Source organism: Gorilla gorilla, chromosome 10 (genome assembly GCF_029281585.2).
Source record: "Gorilla gorilla gorilla isolate KB3781 chromosome 10, NHGRI_mGorGor1-v2.1_pri, whole genome shotgun sequence".
In the NCBI taxonomy this organism is placed as follows: Eukaryota; Metazoa; Chordata; class Mammalia; order Primates; family Hominidae; genus Gorilla; species Gorilla gorilla.
In genome coordinates, this window is record NC_073234.2 from 94,006,103 (window position 1) to 94,023,023 (window position 16,921).

Consider the following 16,921-nt stretch of genomic DNA (forward strand, 5'->3'; position numbering starts at 1 on the left):
TTATTTTCTGCACCATTGCCAGAATGCTCTGTCTAAAGCACAAATTCGATCATGCCTTTTGCTTCCTAAACTTATTTGGCTCCCCTTGGTCTGAAGCACTGATTCTCAACCATGACTGCACATTAAAATCGCCCTGGTGAGTTTTTTAAAAGCTCCAGTGCCCAGACCTTCCTCCCCACCATAAAGCCATGTAGTTCCTGATTTAATTAGTCTTGGGCAGCGCCAAAGCATCTATTTTTCAAAGCTCACAGAATTAAGCATCTTAGAATGGCATATAATGTCATTCTATGGAAAGGTTGAGGCTATGTTTCCAGCCATTTCTTACCACTTTTTCGAAGTGAACTCTGAATTTTAGGCTGTTCTTTGAAAATGTAACAATATTTCACAACTCTGTTTTTACCTATGATTTTTCTTTCCATTGTTACCTAGAGTTCTCCCACTTATCCTTCAAAATTCTATCCAGTCAGTCACTGAGGAAGCCTTCTCTGTCTTGTCTAAGGCAGAGGTAGGTGCTCTATCCACAGCAGGGGAAGAAGCAGCCCACACACAGGTAAACATGGAGAGATTCAGTCCTGCAGCACAGTGAGCCACTACAAAAAAATAGGAAGTGATAGAAGATTTTGACATTTCAAAGGTAGAATCATCACGTGGTAGAGCCCTCAGTATACTGTTTGGTATATGTTCTTTTACGTTTCTTTCTCCCACACCATACTGGAAGCCCTTTGAAGGCAAGGATGTTATCATGTTGTTATTTATGTATCTTAGCACTTAGTCCAATGTCAGGAAGTTTGTAGGTACTCAACCAAGGTTTTTTAAAATAAATATAACAAATAACCATTAATCCAGTATATGATAAATGCCAAATGTATGGTACAGAATGAAATATGGTAGGAATTTGAAGGAGAGCAATATTTCTGGGCAAAGCCTCCATTGCATCACAGTACAAGGGGAAGCTTTGGGTTCACTTCGAATGAGGTGCCATTTGCTAGGTGGGTGACTATAAACAAATTACTTAATCTCTCTAAGGCTTCATTTTCCCAAATGTTGTGAGGATAGCCATCCTGATTTCACAGGTTGTCTGGAAAGTGTGTAATGGGCCTGGCAGATACAGGTGGTCAGTGAATGTTGGCTCCCGTCACTCTTATTTATTGTTTATTCCAATGTAATTTAGACTTTCTCTCCCAGCTAGATGCTCCTTGGAAGCAGAGACAATAACTTACAAGTGCTATTTCATAGTATAGAGCAATACTTACCACAAAGCAAATGCTCAATAGTTTTCAAAATAAAGAGAAATTATATAAGGTTGAAGGTTGAGTTGAATTTTATTTTATTTATTTATTTTTTTGAGATGGGGTCTCACTCTGTTGCCTGGGCTGGAGTTTAGTGGCGTGATCTCGGCTGACTGCAACCTCTGCCTCCTGGGTTCAAGCGATTCTCTTGCCTCAACCTCCCGAGTAGCTGGGATTGCAGGCACCCGCCACTATGCCCGGCTAATTTTTTGTATTTTTAGTAGAGACGGGGTTTCACCATGTTGGCCATGCTGGTCTCAAACTCCTGACCTCGTGATTTGCCCGCCTTGGCCTCCCAAAGTATTGGGATTACAGGCGTGAGCCACTGCACCAGGCCTAGGTTGCATTTTAATATATAAAAATGTAGCAAGATGGTGAGAGGGAGTAATACTGACAATGAATGAAAAAATAAATTCAGTGTGGAGAGTAAAATGATCAAGGTGGAGGTCCCAGAGGAGAAGTCAACCAGTAAATGAAGGAGGTGATTCAAGTAAGAGATTTAGTGAAAGAGTGTTCAGAAAAGAAGGGTAAGTCCTTGTTGTGAAACAATAAAAATATAAGGATTTGAGCTATTATTCGTTATATAACAGGGAGCCATAGAAGCATTTCAAGCAGAAATATAACATGCTCTTTAGCTCAAGGTCCAAGATAATTTCTAAGATGTGTGTAGGGTGAAAGGGAGGTAAAACACATTTTAAGCATTCAGAACACTTGCAAGAAATATCATTAGTATTAATTATTTATGTTTTATACTCCTGAAATAAAGTGACCTCAAAAGAAATAAACATGAAGCATTGGACAATTAATATTACATGATAGATTTATAGGCTATGATAGGGAAAGACATAAGGAGCATGCAAAATAAGAAAATTGAAAAATAAGCTTGGGAACTGAGAGGGAAGATAAATTCAGCATTAGACAAGTGGTGGTTGCATATCCAAATAAATGACCAGTAGGCATTTGGGGAGGTGGGACTGGATGGACTCTGTAATTACACAATTATCACCTAGTTAATAAGTTACAAAATCAGAGTAGATGAGGATGCTGATTCAAAATGAAAAAGACAATGGGAGCGGCCAAAGTTTGTCTCAGGAGGACAAACTAATAGATGTTAGGAATCAAAGAAAAACCTTTGTATGTTTTGCAGAATTCTGATCTTTGTTTTGTTTCGTTTTGTAACTAGAAACAATGCTACAGGGAAAAGCTAAGTCCCATCTTTGGATCCATTTAAGGCAATCATTTTAGGAAGATAATTTGATAAATGATTTCCCATCATGTATATTTAAAGCTAGAACACGGAATTCTGCCGTGATGATCCATGATTTACTTCCCAAAAACCACGTAATGACTTTTTAATATTCATATGGGTAAAAGTTAATAATGAGTTAATAATGATGTTCCTTAAGTTTATCTGCTATAAAATAATTATAATTACATAGAAATTTTACCATATACTTTACAGATAATTCATAGTAAATTTCCCTTTATATAAATGAAATGACAGCAGTATTATCATTTTAATCTGAAATAATTATGAATTATTCAAAAGGTACCATCTTCAGCATTCAGTGCAGCATCAGTGCCTTTGATCTGGATGAACTGATGGGTATTCTATCCTTTACAAATTAATCTCCAATTACAAGTTCCTCCTTGGGATGTGGGTGCTGATAATTTTAATAAGGAACCATGGAATGGATTATTTCATTACTACTTGGATGTAGTAGACTTTCATGGACTTTCAAATGTAGGGCTTTTTAAAATAAAATTCAAAGTAGCCCAGAACAACTGGATATGTTACTTAAAAGTATGTTACTCAAATGAAAATATCTTTTCTGTGCACACGTTCATGTCAGCTTGAAAATTAAATGCCTAGATATTTCCTACTGGAATCAATACTCTATCATTTCTTTTTCTCTTTTCAAAAAGATTATATCCTTTAAAAATGAAATACTACTAAAACCTCCTGTGTAATATTGGAGTGTTTTTTATACAAACAAACAAAAAAAGCTCAATTGAAAATTTTGAGCTTACAAACATAGGCTACATAACACAGAATTGGTCCTTAAGTTTCTTAAATTTATAAAAAATGGTAAAGAGAGAAAGAGAGAAAATTTTCTCTGAATTGGACAGTGTGTGCAATCCCAGTTGCATGGAAAATTGTCTTAGACTGGAAGCTGCTGTGACAAACACAAAAGACTCCTGCTTAAACGCCAAGAGACTCTGCCAATCTACCCATAGTACTGCAGTTAGCTGACAGACAGATATTAAACAAAGTTCCTTCACTCTGTGACTTCCTGTTGATGTGCTTCATAAACACCTTTCTTCCTAAAACAATGGGCAAAGAAAAACCTGGAAGCCTTCTTTGCAATTCATACATGATAATGTTGACAGTCCTAATCCTAGCTCCTCCTTAAGGGTGTTTGTCCGTCAACTATCAAACTGTAAAATACAGTTTACATCATAAAATTTCTGCTTCCACACATGCAAGTCACTGGTGAATCAGTAAACATGAAAATCTCCTAGATTTTGAGAGAAATAGTAGAAACATGAATAAAAGCCTTATGTAGCAAGATCCCATTGGAAAAATGTTTAGGAACTAGGGCGAAACTAATCCTCATTAATGATTTTAATTAAGTCTCTAACCGTCAATTTATTTTCATTGCTGTTAAGTGAACAGATAGATGCCCAGAGGCAGAGACTGTTCTTGTAAGTACTGTGGCTATGAGTTTTGTGAGAGATTCCCATAAACCCTGCTCTGTGCTGGTACCTTCCACTTCCCTTCACCGATGGTCCTCTCAGGAATGTCCAGCTTACTCAGTGTTTAATGGGCCTCTACTTTGAAAGTGATGTCACAGGGGATTCAAGGAACCATCTTCCTCACATCTTACCTGGAGAAAGTAATGTTATATAACAGATTCTACTTTCATCCAAGCACAAAGGAAAAATGATTTCCCATACTTAAACAAGAAAGTCATCTAGATGGGGGATGGTGGGAGTGAGCAAGAAAGATGCACTCACTCCCTCCTGGCATGACATCAGGGTAGGAGCCCACCCAGCTGGGGCCCTTAAGAGGAGCCCTCATTGTCACTTGCCTCCCACACATTACTAAATAGTTTTTTTTTACATATGCAAAGCAGGTATCTTTCATTTTTTTTTTTCCCAAGAAATAAAGGTCAACTATGTTGGAGAGAATATCAGCGTTCTCAGGTAGCTGCTCTTTGATAAAAGAAAAATAATTTTGTATATATTTCTTTTATTTGTCTTAAAATTTTTACTTCTGCATCTCAGAGATGTTTGCCTTCTGAGCAAACCTAAAGCTACTAGGGCTGAACCAGTTAAACAGTAGAATATGTATGAGCATTTTTGTTTTCTCTATTTCACATTACTGATCTAATTCACAAATACCCTAAACTTACAATAGAGAAAAATTAGCAATAGGAGAAATATTTTATAGGAAATCTTTTGTAATACATTCTATAAAATCCCCTAACTGGTAGAAGACTAGCTGGTCTTGAAAAAAATTGGAGGGGGGGAATCAGAATTGGGACAATAAAATATCTCTATAGAATCAAAGGCAACTGTCCTGTATTCCATAACTATGTACAGCAGGATTAAAAGCAGACTGGAGTTGAATTTGAAATAATTGATCCATATTCTTGAGATACCACTACTGAATATTTATCAAATGTTTTATCTGTAAAGGGTACATTTACTTTTTTCCTGAAAAATTCAGGTAGTCTCATCACCAAGCAGACTAAAATGACAAGCTAGCAAAGGCAAGCCTATTCTTTCTCACTTCATTGGCTAAGCAAAATCCTAAGTGAATGCCAACTCTCAAAGTAGTCACTTTCTCCTTAGTTTTAGAACTTCGTAACCTGAACTTTTCCTGACACCATAAAGACTACAAGAGCACTGCTTTATACTGTTATCAATGCCTTCCTAATTGCTCATCTAGAATCTGACCTTAACATAACCAAATCTTTGGGGATCAGAGCAGGTTTGAGATCCCCCTAAAAAGTCAAGGTGAAGTGAATAATCAAGGAAAGTTGAGAGGGACAGCCCTTCCTACCCCATCCCTTTTACACAGCTCAAGAAAGGTTGTTAGTACTGTGAACCAAGGACTCGCAATTTTATTGGCCGTTATGCTTATAGGATGAGTTTTGTGTACAAAGGGGTAAAAATCCAAGGGTATATAGGGATGCTCTCTCTTCTCTGCAGCAATTTTTAAAAGGAAGTTGGGGAAATAAAATGAGGATAGAGAGAATTGTTTTCCCTTACAGAAGGCTAGTTATTTTATTGTCTATCTTCGCTCTCTCTTTGTTTCTCTTTCTCTCTCTTCTCTTTCATTCCCATACTACCTTCAAAACAGAATGGATCCTGAAAGTTTTCTCAAGGTCTTTGAGGAGGAATGCTCTGTCTAGTTTTCCCTCTACCCTACCCCACACGGTTTTATCTTTTTAATTTTTTTTATAAGAAGACAAACAAGTTCTCTTGGGGAAGACCATTTCCTTATGGAACTGCCTTGAGAATTGAATACAAAGGCACAGCATGGAATAAAAACCATTCTGTGCACATAATTTTCCCCATGATTATTTTTCTATTGGGAAGCTTATGTAGGTATCTGGTTAATTTAGAACAAGTCTAAATAGTATGACTTCATTTAAATTTCAGCTTCCTCATGATGATATTTGTACCAAGAGCCTGGGCCTGGACTCAGGCTTGGTGCTCTACTCCACTGTGGCCAAACTGATACCCAGGATGCAAGACAGAGTCCCCCTTATTATTTCCCCAGGTTTTCTAAAACAGAAAGACTCTTTCACCATGGCCACCATAGCTGTGAATGTGCTGCGTCACACCTGAAGCCAGCACATATCACAGACCAAGGCCCACATTGTATTACTGGTCATCACTGTTATTCAGGGTCCAGGGGCTCTTTAGTCAGTAGGTCATGAATCCTACCAGGTCTTTGCTGTGACAGGGCAGAACTGAGTTCAATGTGAAGTCCCCTGGTTGCTGCACTCTCCCTCTCCCAAGTGCACATACTTCTCCATGCCACCTGGCTGCTGCAAGGGTGTGGGGGGAAGGGATGGAAAAAGCACTCCCAGCTGGTGTCTCAGTATGTCACATGCCCCCGGTCCACTGGTCCTGTACCCAGCTCAGCTCTAGGACTTGCCTAGGAGTTGCAGTCCTTGTGGCCTAAGCCTGCAAAAAAATGTTCACCTACAGTCCCAGAGCACTCTAGCTTTCAAGCCAGGTATGACCTTCTTCTCTATAGCTATAAAAGTCCTAGATGGCAACTTCTTTCAATGGAAGACTATTTTGCCTCTACTAAAAATGTGTTGTTTAGTGTAGACATCTTCATCAATTCTCTTAGCTAGATCTTCTGGTTAACTTGCTGAAGCTTCTCTATCAGCACTTTCTGCTTCACCCTGCACTTTGATGTTATGAAGATGGCTTCCTTCTTAAACCTCTTGAACCAATCTCTGCTAGCTTTAAACTTATTTTATGCAGCTTCCTGACCTCTCTCAGCCTTTATAGAATAGAAGAGAGTTAAGGCCTTGCTCTGAATTAGGCTTTAGCTTAAAGGAATATTGTGGCTAGTGATCTTCTATCTAGACCAATGAAACTTTCTCTAGATAAGTGAAATGTCTGCTTCACTTTCTTATTATTCATGTATTCACTGGGGTGGTACTTTTAATTTCCTTGAAGGACTTTTTATTTACATTTAGAACTTAGCTGTCAGGTGCAAGAGGCTTAGTTTCAGCCTCTCTCAGCTGTCAATATGCCTTCCTCACTAAATGTAATCATTTCTAGTTTTTTATTTAAAGTGAGACATGTGATTCTTGCTTTCACTGGAACACTTAGAGGCCATTGCAGAATTATTAATTGTCCTAATTTTAATATTATTGTGTCTTAGAGAATAGGAAAGCCTGAGGCAAGAGAGAGAGACAAGGGAACAGCTGGTCGGTGGAGCAGTCAGAACACACACATTTATCAATTAAGTTGTTCACTCAAAACAATTACAATAGGAACATCAAATATCACTGACCAGAGATCATCATAACAGATATCAATAATAAATGATTTGAAATATTGCAAGAATTTCCAAAACATGATACAGAGAAATGAAATGACTGCATGCTATTAGAAAAGTGGCATTGATAGACATTCTTGACACATGGTTGTCACAAACTTTCAGTTTGCAGAAAACACAGTATCTATGATGCACAAGAAAATGAGGTGCAATAAGGTGAAGCATGCCTGCACTGAATTAGGCGCTGAGAAAATATAAAATAATAATACCCACAATGAAATTACAACCTATTTAAGAAGATTAAACATATACATAAATATAATAAAATAATATTAATAATAAGTGGAATGAGAGAAGTAAACAAGACTTAAAAATCTTACAGTTTACCTGAGGAGGGAGATTTTTTTTTTCCATTTAGGGTTATGGAGGAGTGTTCTAGGAAAGAGTAGACTCTGAGCAGAGACTTGATAAATCAACATGATATCAGCAAAGTTCACATTAATAGTTATTACTTGTCATAAGTGTGACAGAGGAAAGGTACGGAAAATTGAAACTTATAAGTATACTTTAAAAATGGAAAAGAGTCTAGTTTGAGAATACTTAATGGAATGGCAGGATTATAACTCTAAACTTGGAATGGGGTTAGCTCATGAAAAACTTGAATACTCATGTGAGCTCTTCGTATTTTAGTCTGAAGAAAATGTGGATCTGCTCATGATTTTGGAACAGAGATTCAAACTAATGATGCAGAATGTTTCATCTGATAATGTGTGCTTACTACATTTTCCAAGACCAAGACTACATCCTAGCTCTCCAGTAAAAGCCTCCTTGTTTGCCCTTAAATATGTTTTCAATACTACTTCCAGAATGATCTCCAAATAACACAAAATGGACCATGCCCTGTCCAATCCTTCAATGGTTCCTCAATATTTATGGGATAAAGAAAATGATTTTATGTGACTTTCCAGATCTTCCATAGCTGGGAGCCTACCTCTGCTTTAGTGTAATGCTTTGTCACAGTCTACATGAGAGTAAATGATATATTTGGGAGAGAATCTGAAGAGCATTTTAAAATGTGAAAACTGATTTAAGTAGATGTAATACGGTGAAGGGAAATTGCAGTTGATTTTATGCTGGGTGACATGAAAAATAGTGGTAATCATTTAAATAGCTAAACTAGAAGAAAGAAAGCTAATCCATTAGAAAATAGGGATAATAATTTTGTATTTCTACTTGTTGAATGAGAGAAACTAAAAATTTACCAGGCTAAAATCTTTTCATATGCAATGAATACATGGGATCCAGAACTCAACTGTCAGGAGAAGTAGATCTAGAAATTCAACATTGATAGTTTTCAGCATAATGATGAAAGTGGAGGCTACACACTTATTAAAATTGACAGGGGGCCAAGAATGGTGTTTCATATCTGTAACCCCAGCACTTTGGTCACCTGAGGTGGGAGGATTGCCTGAGCCTGGGAAGCTGAGGGTACAGTGACCTATGATCACACCAAAATACTCCAGCCCGGGCAGCAGAGCAAGATTCTGTCTGAAAAAATAAATATATGAAAATTTAAAAGTTGACAGGGAAATTATATAGAAAGTAAGAAGAGCCAAAGATTGATTGACTATAATGTGTACAATTAGTGAATGGATGTGAAAGGTACCTAGGGGAAAGAAAAATTCCTTACCAGAGAAGATCTTTCTAACAAACCTCTCTAAACTAGAATGCCATACACACACCACACATCTTCAGGTATGCACTCGCTAGCACACACATACTACCCACCTCCCATCCCCTTGCCCTGCTTTATTGTTCTTAAAAGAACTTTTCACCATCACTTATTTATTCTTAATATGTATAATATATATCTCCCTTCATGATAACAGGGACTTTGTTTTACGTCACAGTATTCCTGCTTCTGGAACAGTGCTTAGTGCATGGAGAGATTTTAATATATCATTGTTAAAATGGCTGAATATAAAACAAAAGCATAAACCTAGATGATATTGAGACCTCTTCTTCTCTTTTTTTAAAGACACATTCTCACTCTGCTGCCCAGGCTGGAGCGCAGTGGCTTGACCATGCCTCACTGCAGCCTCAATCTCCCGGTCTCAAGCAATCCTCCCAACTCAGCCTCTCAAGTAGCTGGGACTATAGGCATGCATCATCACGCCCAGCTGACTGAGACATTTTCTAGCAATACCAAGTATTTCAGCATTTGGGAATGGAGAAAATGAATAATTCACACAGGGTCACTCAGGATTCTGTGTGGAGAAATTCTTAAGAGCTATCAGAGACATTGTTGAAAAGATGGGTGATGAAACTAAACTAAGTGAAGAGGCAGATAAGACTAGAAGGGGATGATGGGCTTGGAGAGAAATGAGATTGAAGAACCTGAGACCAAAAGAAGAATAAAGAATAGCATTTGCAAGCATGAAGACATGAGAAAGGAGACATTATGTAGATTGTAGTGAGGGACAAGACATGTTAAATTCAAGATGCTGCTTCAGCTCATTTTTCTCCAGTGATTTATTTTTTAACTATTTCTCTGTCTTCAACAGTTACCTAAATGAAATATATTGAGTGCCTGCCTCTAAAGAAGAATTCAATGAAGGTTAGCTATTATCTTTTGCGTATTATTATTTGTTTATTGGCAAAGGGCTTCTACACTAGTTTTCCGACTTAGTTCTCTAGATTACTCAAGATTTATAATTCTAATGCTGACCTCAGGCATCTCAGATTTAACTTAGTCAAAATAGAATTTAGCAGTCCTCGTCAAGGAAAAGTTTTGTTCTTTTCCATTGTCACAGTAAATAGCATCATACACCCAGGTATACAAGTTAAAAGATAAGAATCATTAATTATCTTTCCCTTTCAGCTGTAGTCACATTCAGTCACCATATCCTGCCAATTCCCATTCAGAAATTTCTCCAAAATTGGATCCCCATTCATCCATTCTACTGCCTCTCTCATTTCGGCCCCCACCATTACTCTCCTAAACTATTAGAGCAATGTTTTGTTCCAGTCATCAGCTATATATACACGTCACTGTCCACATGAAGAGTAAATGATGTATTTGGGAGGGAATCTGATGAGCATTTTAAAATGTGAAAACTGATTTAAGTAGATGGAATACAAAGAAGGGAAATTGCAGTTGACTTTATGCTGGGTGACTTGGAACCCATTCTCAATACTGTTGTCATTACTATTTTTCTAAAATTTCAATCATGTCACTAACAGTCGAGATATTTGATGGCTCCTAATTGACCATGGGATAAAAACCATTCTTTCATTTGCTGTACATTACTCACTGTGCCAGTGCCCAAGGTGCTATGATGAACAAGGCAGTTGTGATCTACCCTTCCTATCTTGGCTCCTCTTTACTTCATGCTCATCTACAGCACTTCATTGTCATGTCCTCTCCTTCACATTGTATTTATCAACATCCAAGAACATTCCAGGCCTTTACACAATTTATTGTCTTTGTACATGCTGATCCCACTATCTAAGAAATAGTACCTGCCAACATTCAAATGAGAAATTTCTCAAATTCAAATATATATGTATGTGTATATCAGACATACATATATGCTTTACAGAATGAATGGCATTTGAGATATTTTTCAAATGGTCAAGATATTTTTTATCTGTCCCAGGACTCTGCTTATGCTATTATAATACGTATCATGTTTATCTTTCTCTTTCCACTTTATTATGATCTCCTGCCAAAATTTATTATACCCAAAGCCTTACACAGTACCTGACACAAAGTATACACTGAATGAATGGGAACCAGTACTAGGAAGCATATGCATATACTGGTGATAGTATAAAGCCAATAGAAGGTGATAAGCATAGATTTTAGAGAGAAACATCCCTAATTTGAATTCTAAAATCACTACTTTTTGGTTGTAGTACTTGAGCTAGCCACTTAATATTCTTTTTTTTCTTATTATGATAGACATCTTCAGTTATACACACAGTCAACAAGAATAGTGTTATTGTTATGAACCATCACCATGCATTCATCACCCATTATCAGTAATTATCAATACATCTAATCTTATTTCATCTATACTCAATATATTTTTTCCTCTCTCCGTCTGAAGTATTTTTTTTTTTCAGACAGAGTCTTGCTCTGTTGCCCAGGTTGCAGTGCAGTGGCACGATCTTGGCTCACTGCAACCCCCGCCTCCTGGGTTCAGTCTATTCTCCTGCCTCAGCCTCCCCTGTAGCTGGGATTCCAGGTGCACACCACCATGCCTGACTAATTTTTATATTTTTAGTAGAGACAGGATTTCACCATGTTGACCAGTTTGGTCTTAAACTCCTGACCTCAGGTGATCTGCCTGTCTCAGCCTCCCAAAGTGCTGGGATTATAGGCATGACCCACCGCGCCTGGCCCATCTGAAGTACCTTGAAGCAAATCTCAACTTCATAAACTTTAACCCATAAATACCTTAGCATGTATCACTAAAAGATAAGGACTCTCTATTTTTTATAAGATCTCATCATGTCTCAAATAAATTAATAATTTATTAATATCATCAAATATCCATTTAGTTCAGATTTTCCCAATTTATCTCTAAATAAGCATATGTGTTTTCTAAACCACTAGGTTGTTTGAATCAGGATCCTAATGATTTTTACATTTTATGTGTTATGTCTTTTAAGTACTTTTTAATTTGTAAGTTTCTTCTTTCTCTCCTTTACATTCTCCTCGCTGTTGAAGAAACTGGGCTTGTAGAGCTGTGCTTCTCAAATGTTAATGTAACTGTATAACCTAAGGAGATGGTTAAAATGCAGATTATGACTCAGTAGGTCTGGATTGAGGCCAGAAAGTCTGCATTTCTAACAAGCTCTCACGTAATGCCAAAGCTGCTAGTTCATAGGCCGTACTTTGAGAAACGACGTAGAATATTTCACATTGTGTATTTTGCTTATTCCATCTTCTTAATGTAATTTGCCATGTTAACTCTGTACTTTGTGACACCCTGTAAAACAATAAACCTAGAGTAATGGTTCTTGACATTGGACTCACAATAGAATCCTCTGGGGTACATTAAAAAATCATCATGTCCAGGTCAAACTTTAGACAGGATATTCAGAATAAAATTCCTGATTTTTTTTTCTTAACCAGTTTTAAAAACAATGAGTTATTTTCCTAGCATCTTCCAAAGTATTTTACTTAAATATACCTATTTATATCAATATGTTTGTACCTATTTATCTAGATATACAATAATCATAATTTTTACTAGAAAAGGAATTGTATATCTTGCGATATATGTATTGATGGACCATTTAACTCCAAAATATATTGCTTTCTTTTTGGTGGTGGTGCTTTTTTTTCTTCTTTGTTTTTTTTTTTTTTTTTTTTTTTTTTTTTTTTTTTTTTTTTTTTGGAGGGGGTAGGGGCTTTTGTTTTCTCTATTTAGGAGCCCTAAGAGAACAAAAGTCTTAGTGAAGATACACCATTATCAGCCATAAGTACATTCTGTAATTTGGTACTCATATCTCTGAGAAGGCCTGGACTTCCCCAGACCTGGGTTTTTGCCTCCTAGCTGCAGGTATCATTTACTCCCTGCATCCTAGAAGCCCCAGGGCAGTGCCAGAGCTGTTGTGGCTCTCTGCTGTCACTAGCAGGATGAGGGAAATTATTTTCCATGTGCCCAGAACTTCCCTCACTGTTCCTTTTTAGGCTGAGTATGGATTTTTATCAGAAACAAACAAAAAAATCTTTGTCTTCAAACAGTGCTGCTTTCCTCTGCAGAATTCCGCAAAGCAGGGAATGGTGGGTTTAGCTACTTGCTCAGAATAGAGAGAAGAGGTAAAAATATGGAGAACAAAATAAACAAAAACAAAGTTTTCCTTGCGACATGTAATTGTCATTGGCACAAGTCGCTTGTCTACTTTTTCACTTTCTTAATGTAGCTTTCAAGAAAGCATTTACGTTAAATCCAGTCTTAAATTTTACTTTATAGAAACACAACTAAAGATTTCATGGATGTGGATCATTCAACATATATATCAACCATGAAAAATTTATAGTTAATCTGAAAACCTTCAGAAAATATTTTATGTTTATTTGTCTATTTCAGGGCTAAGAATTTTGATCTGCAGTCTGTCTTCTAATCAGAGAGGTTATATTTAAATAAAGTACTCCAAATGAAAATAACCCACTTGAATATAACAATCAATTTTGAGTGGGCTTTTTGTTTTTGCAATTTACAATGGGATTTTAAAAATAAAACATACACAAGATCAGGGTACTTTGAAACATTTGTGTAAAATAGCTCTGAATATTAAACATAGAGGCTGAAAATATGATGAAAACTCAAAATATTGTCCAAAGGTAAACTAAATGTTATGGTTGGATGGAGGCTAATTTTTCTTCAACTTCTGCTGTTGATTTATATCTATTATTCTTTCACTGTTATATAACACAATACATTGAGGAGTGGGTGCCTTGACGTCTATACTGGTATTATAATTATTACAATTAGCATCACACTAAATAAATTACAAAATGTATGTGAGTGTATACGTGCTTGTATACCTACTTGAAAACTCATTCAATCCTTACAACACCCCTGTAAGTCAGTAATACTTATTATGATCATTTTATTGAGATGGAAACTGAAGTTCAAAAGGATAAAAGCTTGTAGATAAAAATCAATATTTTCCAAACTAGAACTCAGGTTTTCTGATTGCAAATCATTTTGTATGTATGTGCTTTTTTATGCACATACCAGATAATATGTGCTCTGAGAAGTATAACTATGTTTAAACCAATCATATCTATGATTAGGTATTCAAAAATGATTTGCCAATAATGTATAATATACAAATAATTGTGCATTTTGATATCACATTAAGAACTTAAAATACCTTTATTACTTTAATATCATTTTAGCCTAACAAGAAGTGTGTGAGCTAATACTTAAACACCAGACTGACAGGTGCAAAAGCAGAGGTCTAGTAAAATTATAGATCAAAATTGCTAATTCATATTGCTGCAAAGCCAGAAAAAGATTACAGTCCAGGCTGAGGCAGGTGGATCACAAGGTCAGGAGTTCAAGACTAGACTGGCCAACCTGGTGAAACCCTGTCTCTACTAAAAAAATTACAAAAATCAGCCGGGCGTGGTGGCGGGTGCCTGTAGTCCCAGCTGCTCGAGAGGCTGAGGCAGGAGAATTGCTTGAACTTGGGAGGCGGAGGTTGCAGTGAGCCAAGATCGTGTGACTGCACTCCAGCCTGGGCGACAGAACCAGACTCTGTCTCCAAAAAAAAAAAAAAAAGATTCCAGTCCTTCTGTTTCCCCAAAGTGACCCATTCCACTAGAACTACTTATAAATATTTATCTAGACTAAAATTTAGCAATGAAATCAGATTTAGTCACTTATACTCATTTCAGGACTACAAAGCTGTTTAAACTACTGTGGAGGGAAAATATGCCTATGAATGAGAGAGTGAATTTTCTTTTAGAAAAAGAAAACAGCTATGTTTGCAACTCGTAATTACACAAATCTGCTACACTGTTTTTATATGTACTGCAGCTAACCTTTACACTACTCATTGGTTTAATCCTTTAGCCCAATATTTAACCATAAAGCAAATTATCAAATAAGCGTTTGGTGCAAATGAGAACGGACATGTTTTGTTTCCAAAGGTAAGGATGCTTACAAATTACTCTCTGAGATTCATCCTACATCATTAAGACTTTGACTGTTATCAACATCATACTTTCAGGATTTTCTATCTCTCAGACAAATTTTGCACAGAGAAAATGAACTTATTGTGCAGTAGAGTCCCCAGGGCCTCGCAAACCACACAGCTGTAAAAAGCTCCTCTTTTGAAATGAGTTGGGCTAAAGTAGAAAGGTTTATTTAGGCCCTTATATGAGACGATTCAGGAGGAAAGTCATTTTCAGCCCAATTACCACCAGTAGAGTTGGGAAATCTGCCTGGATACCTTTATCCAAGAGACGAGTATTTGGATATCCAATGCTTAATGGAAATTGAGGGGAGGGCTCTGATATTTAAACAGCAAAATATTCACCCAATTCTCACACTAAAATTTTAAGTACTTCTCATAGAAGAAGAAAGTAACTGCATAGCTTACAGTGACACCAATGATTCAATGTGAATCAAATATATTTTGAAGATCCTAAAAGTCTGCTGGAAGCTTCAGACAGCCTGTCAGCAAGCTAGCCACATGACTAACCAGAGGTGACATCAGAACTACCAGTTTCCCAAGCAGGAAAGCTTTCCAAGAAGCCATATGCCACTAGAAATGTGTCTGTCAAAATTTAGCATCTGAATCTAATGCTTGATTTCAGCTCAGCTAAAAGATATCACAAAATGCTTCAACTTCCCATTGAAATTCTCTCTTGCCTTCAATTAAATTATTATGTTCTTTAGTGCCCAGAGGGTACAACAAGTAGGTATGAATTATGAAAAAAAAAAGTAAGTCACTAAGAAGCAAGGATCTTAAACTTCAGAGGCAAATAACCTTATTGAAATATAGTGGACAGTGTTATGATACATAACACTGCCCCAAGCCTTCTTAGTCCCTTCAAGGTCTTAATTCCTGAATCATGAATCCCAGGTATAAGAAAGGCACTGAAAATATCTTGCATACAGGTACAAAATATAAATATGTCTATGCTTCCAGGGCTGTTTGCATGTTAACAGGGACCAAGAAACCTTAAGTCAAAATAACGACACTCTAGGGAATTACCTTCAGGTACAAGTGAGATGGAAGGAGAAGTATATTTCAGGGCACTGGTTCCTGTTCAGCATCCCAGAAATCATAGGACCTGAACAGATGATTACCCAGCTATATGTAAGTTTAGTCCCTAATTAGATTATATTAGTCTGATTGCCTATGAAGCAAAGATTTCTTTTGCCTCAATAATAATATACCAAAAATTACAATAAAAATATGATTAGCACTGTATGTACTTACGCATCTATTATTTAATCTTAACCTTGAGTTATGAAAAGCACTTATTTTTATATTCTCTTTTTTTCAGAAATGAAAAGGCAGACTTGGGAGGTATATATTAGTTGCTTATACATGACAACTTTTATGAATTAGAATGAACTTCTGAGCTGATGAAGCTGAGTCCTCACGGGTGATGGTAGTGTATTCCGGAGGCAAGCATGCCTAACACAGTGAACATTTTTATTCAATAAACAGTGAGATTAGTAGCTATTACTACATGGCAAAGTGCTATGGGCATCAAATGTGGGAAGAAGCAAGTTCAGAGAACAGCAAGAAGATTACAATAAAACAGATTAGTGAAATTAAAGGAAATAATGAAATAAATAAAAATAAAATCAAAGGTAATAATAAAAATATCCACAGATACTCTAATAGCATGTTTCTGTTATTTGAAGAGGGGAGAAAATTGATTATGAATATCATATATAAAGAATTTTCCTGACGAAGTCTCAATGAGATATAGAATTTAAATTATGAAAATTATGAGAATCTTTGAAAAGGTCACCCACAATCTTGACCAAAACACACTGTAAGTTGCTGCCAAATGACTGGACAGAGAGAAAGGCAAGAGGCCATTTCTGACTAC

The 16,921-nt window shown here is 36.6% G+C and overlaps 1 long non-coding RNA gene across 1 annotated transcript; it reads left to right on the forward strand.

Moving 5' to 3' along the window:
* Positions 1-480: 480 nt before the first annotated feature.
* LOC129525967 (uncharacterized) lies at positions 481-16,604 on the forward strand. The gene is made up of 4 exons (XR_008670554.1): positions 481-550; positions 9,888-9,940; positions 14,922-14,998; positions 16,364-16,604. It is a non-coding gene; the product is annotated as an uncharacterized lncRNA (long non-coding RNA).
* The last annotated feature ends 317 nt before the right edge of the window (positions 16,605-16,921 follow it).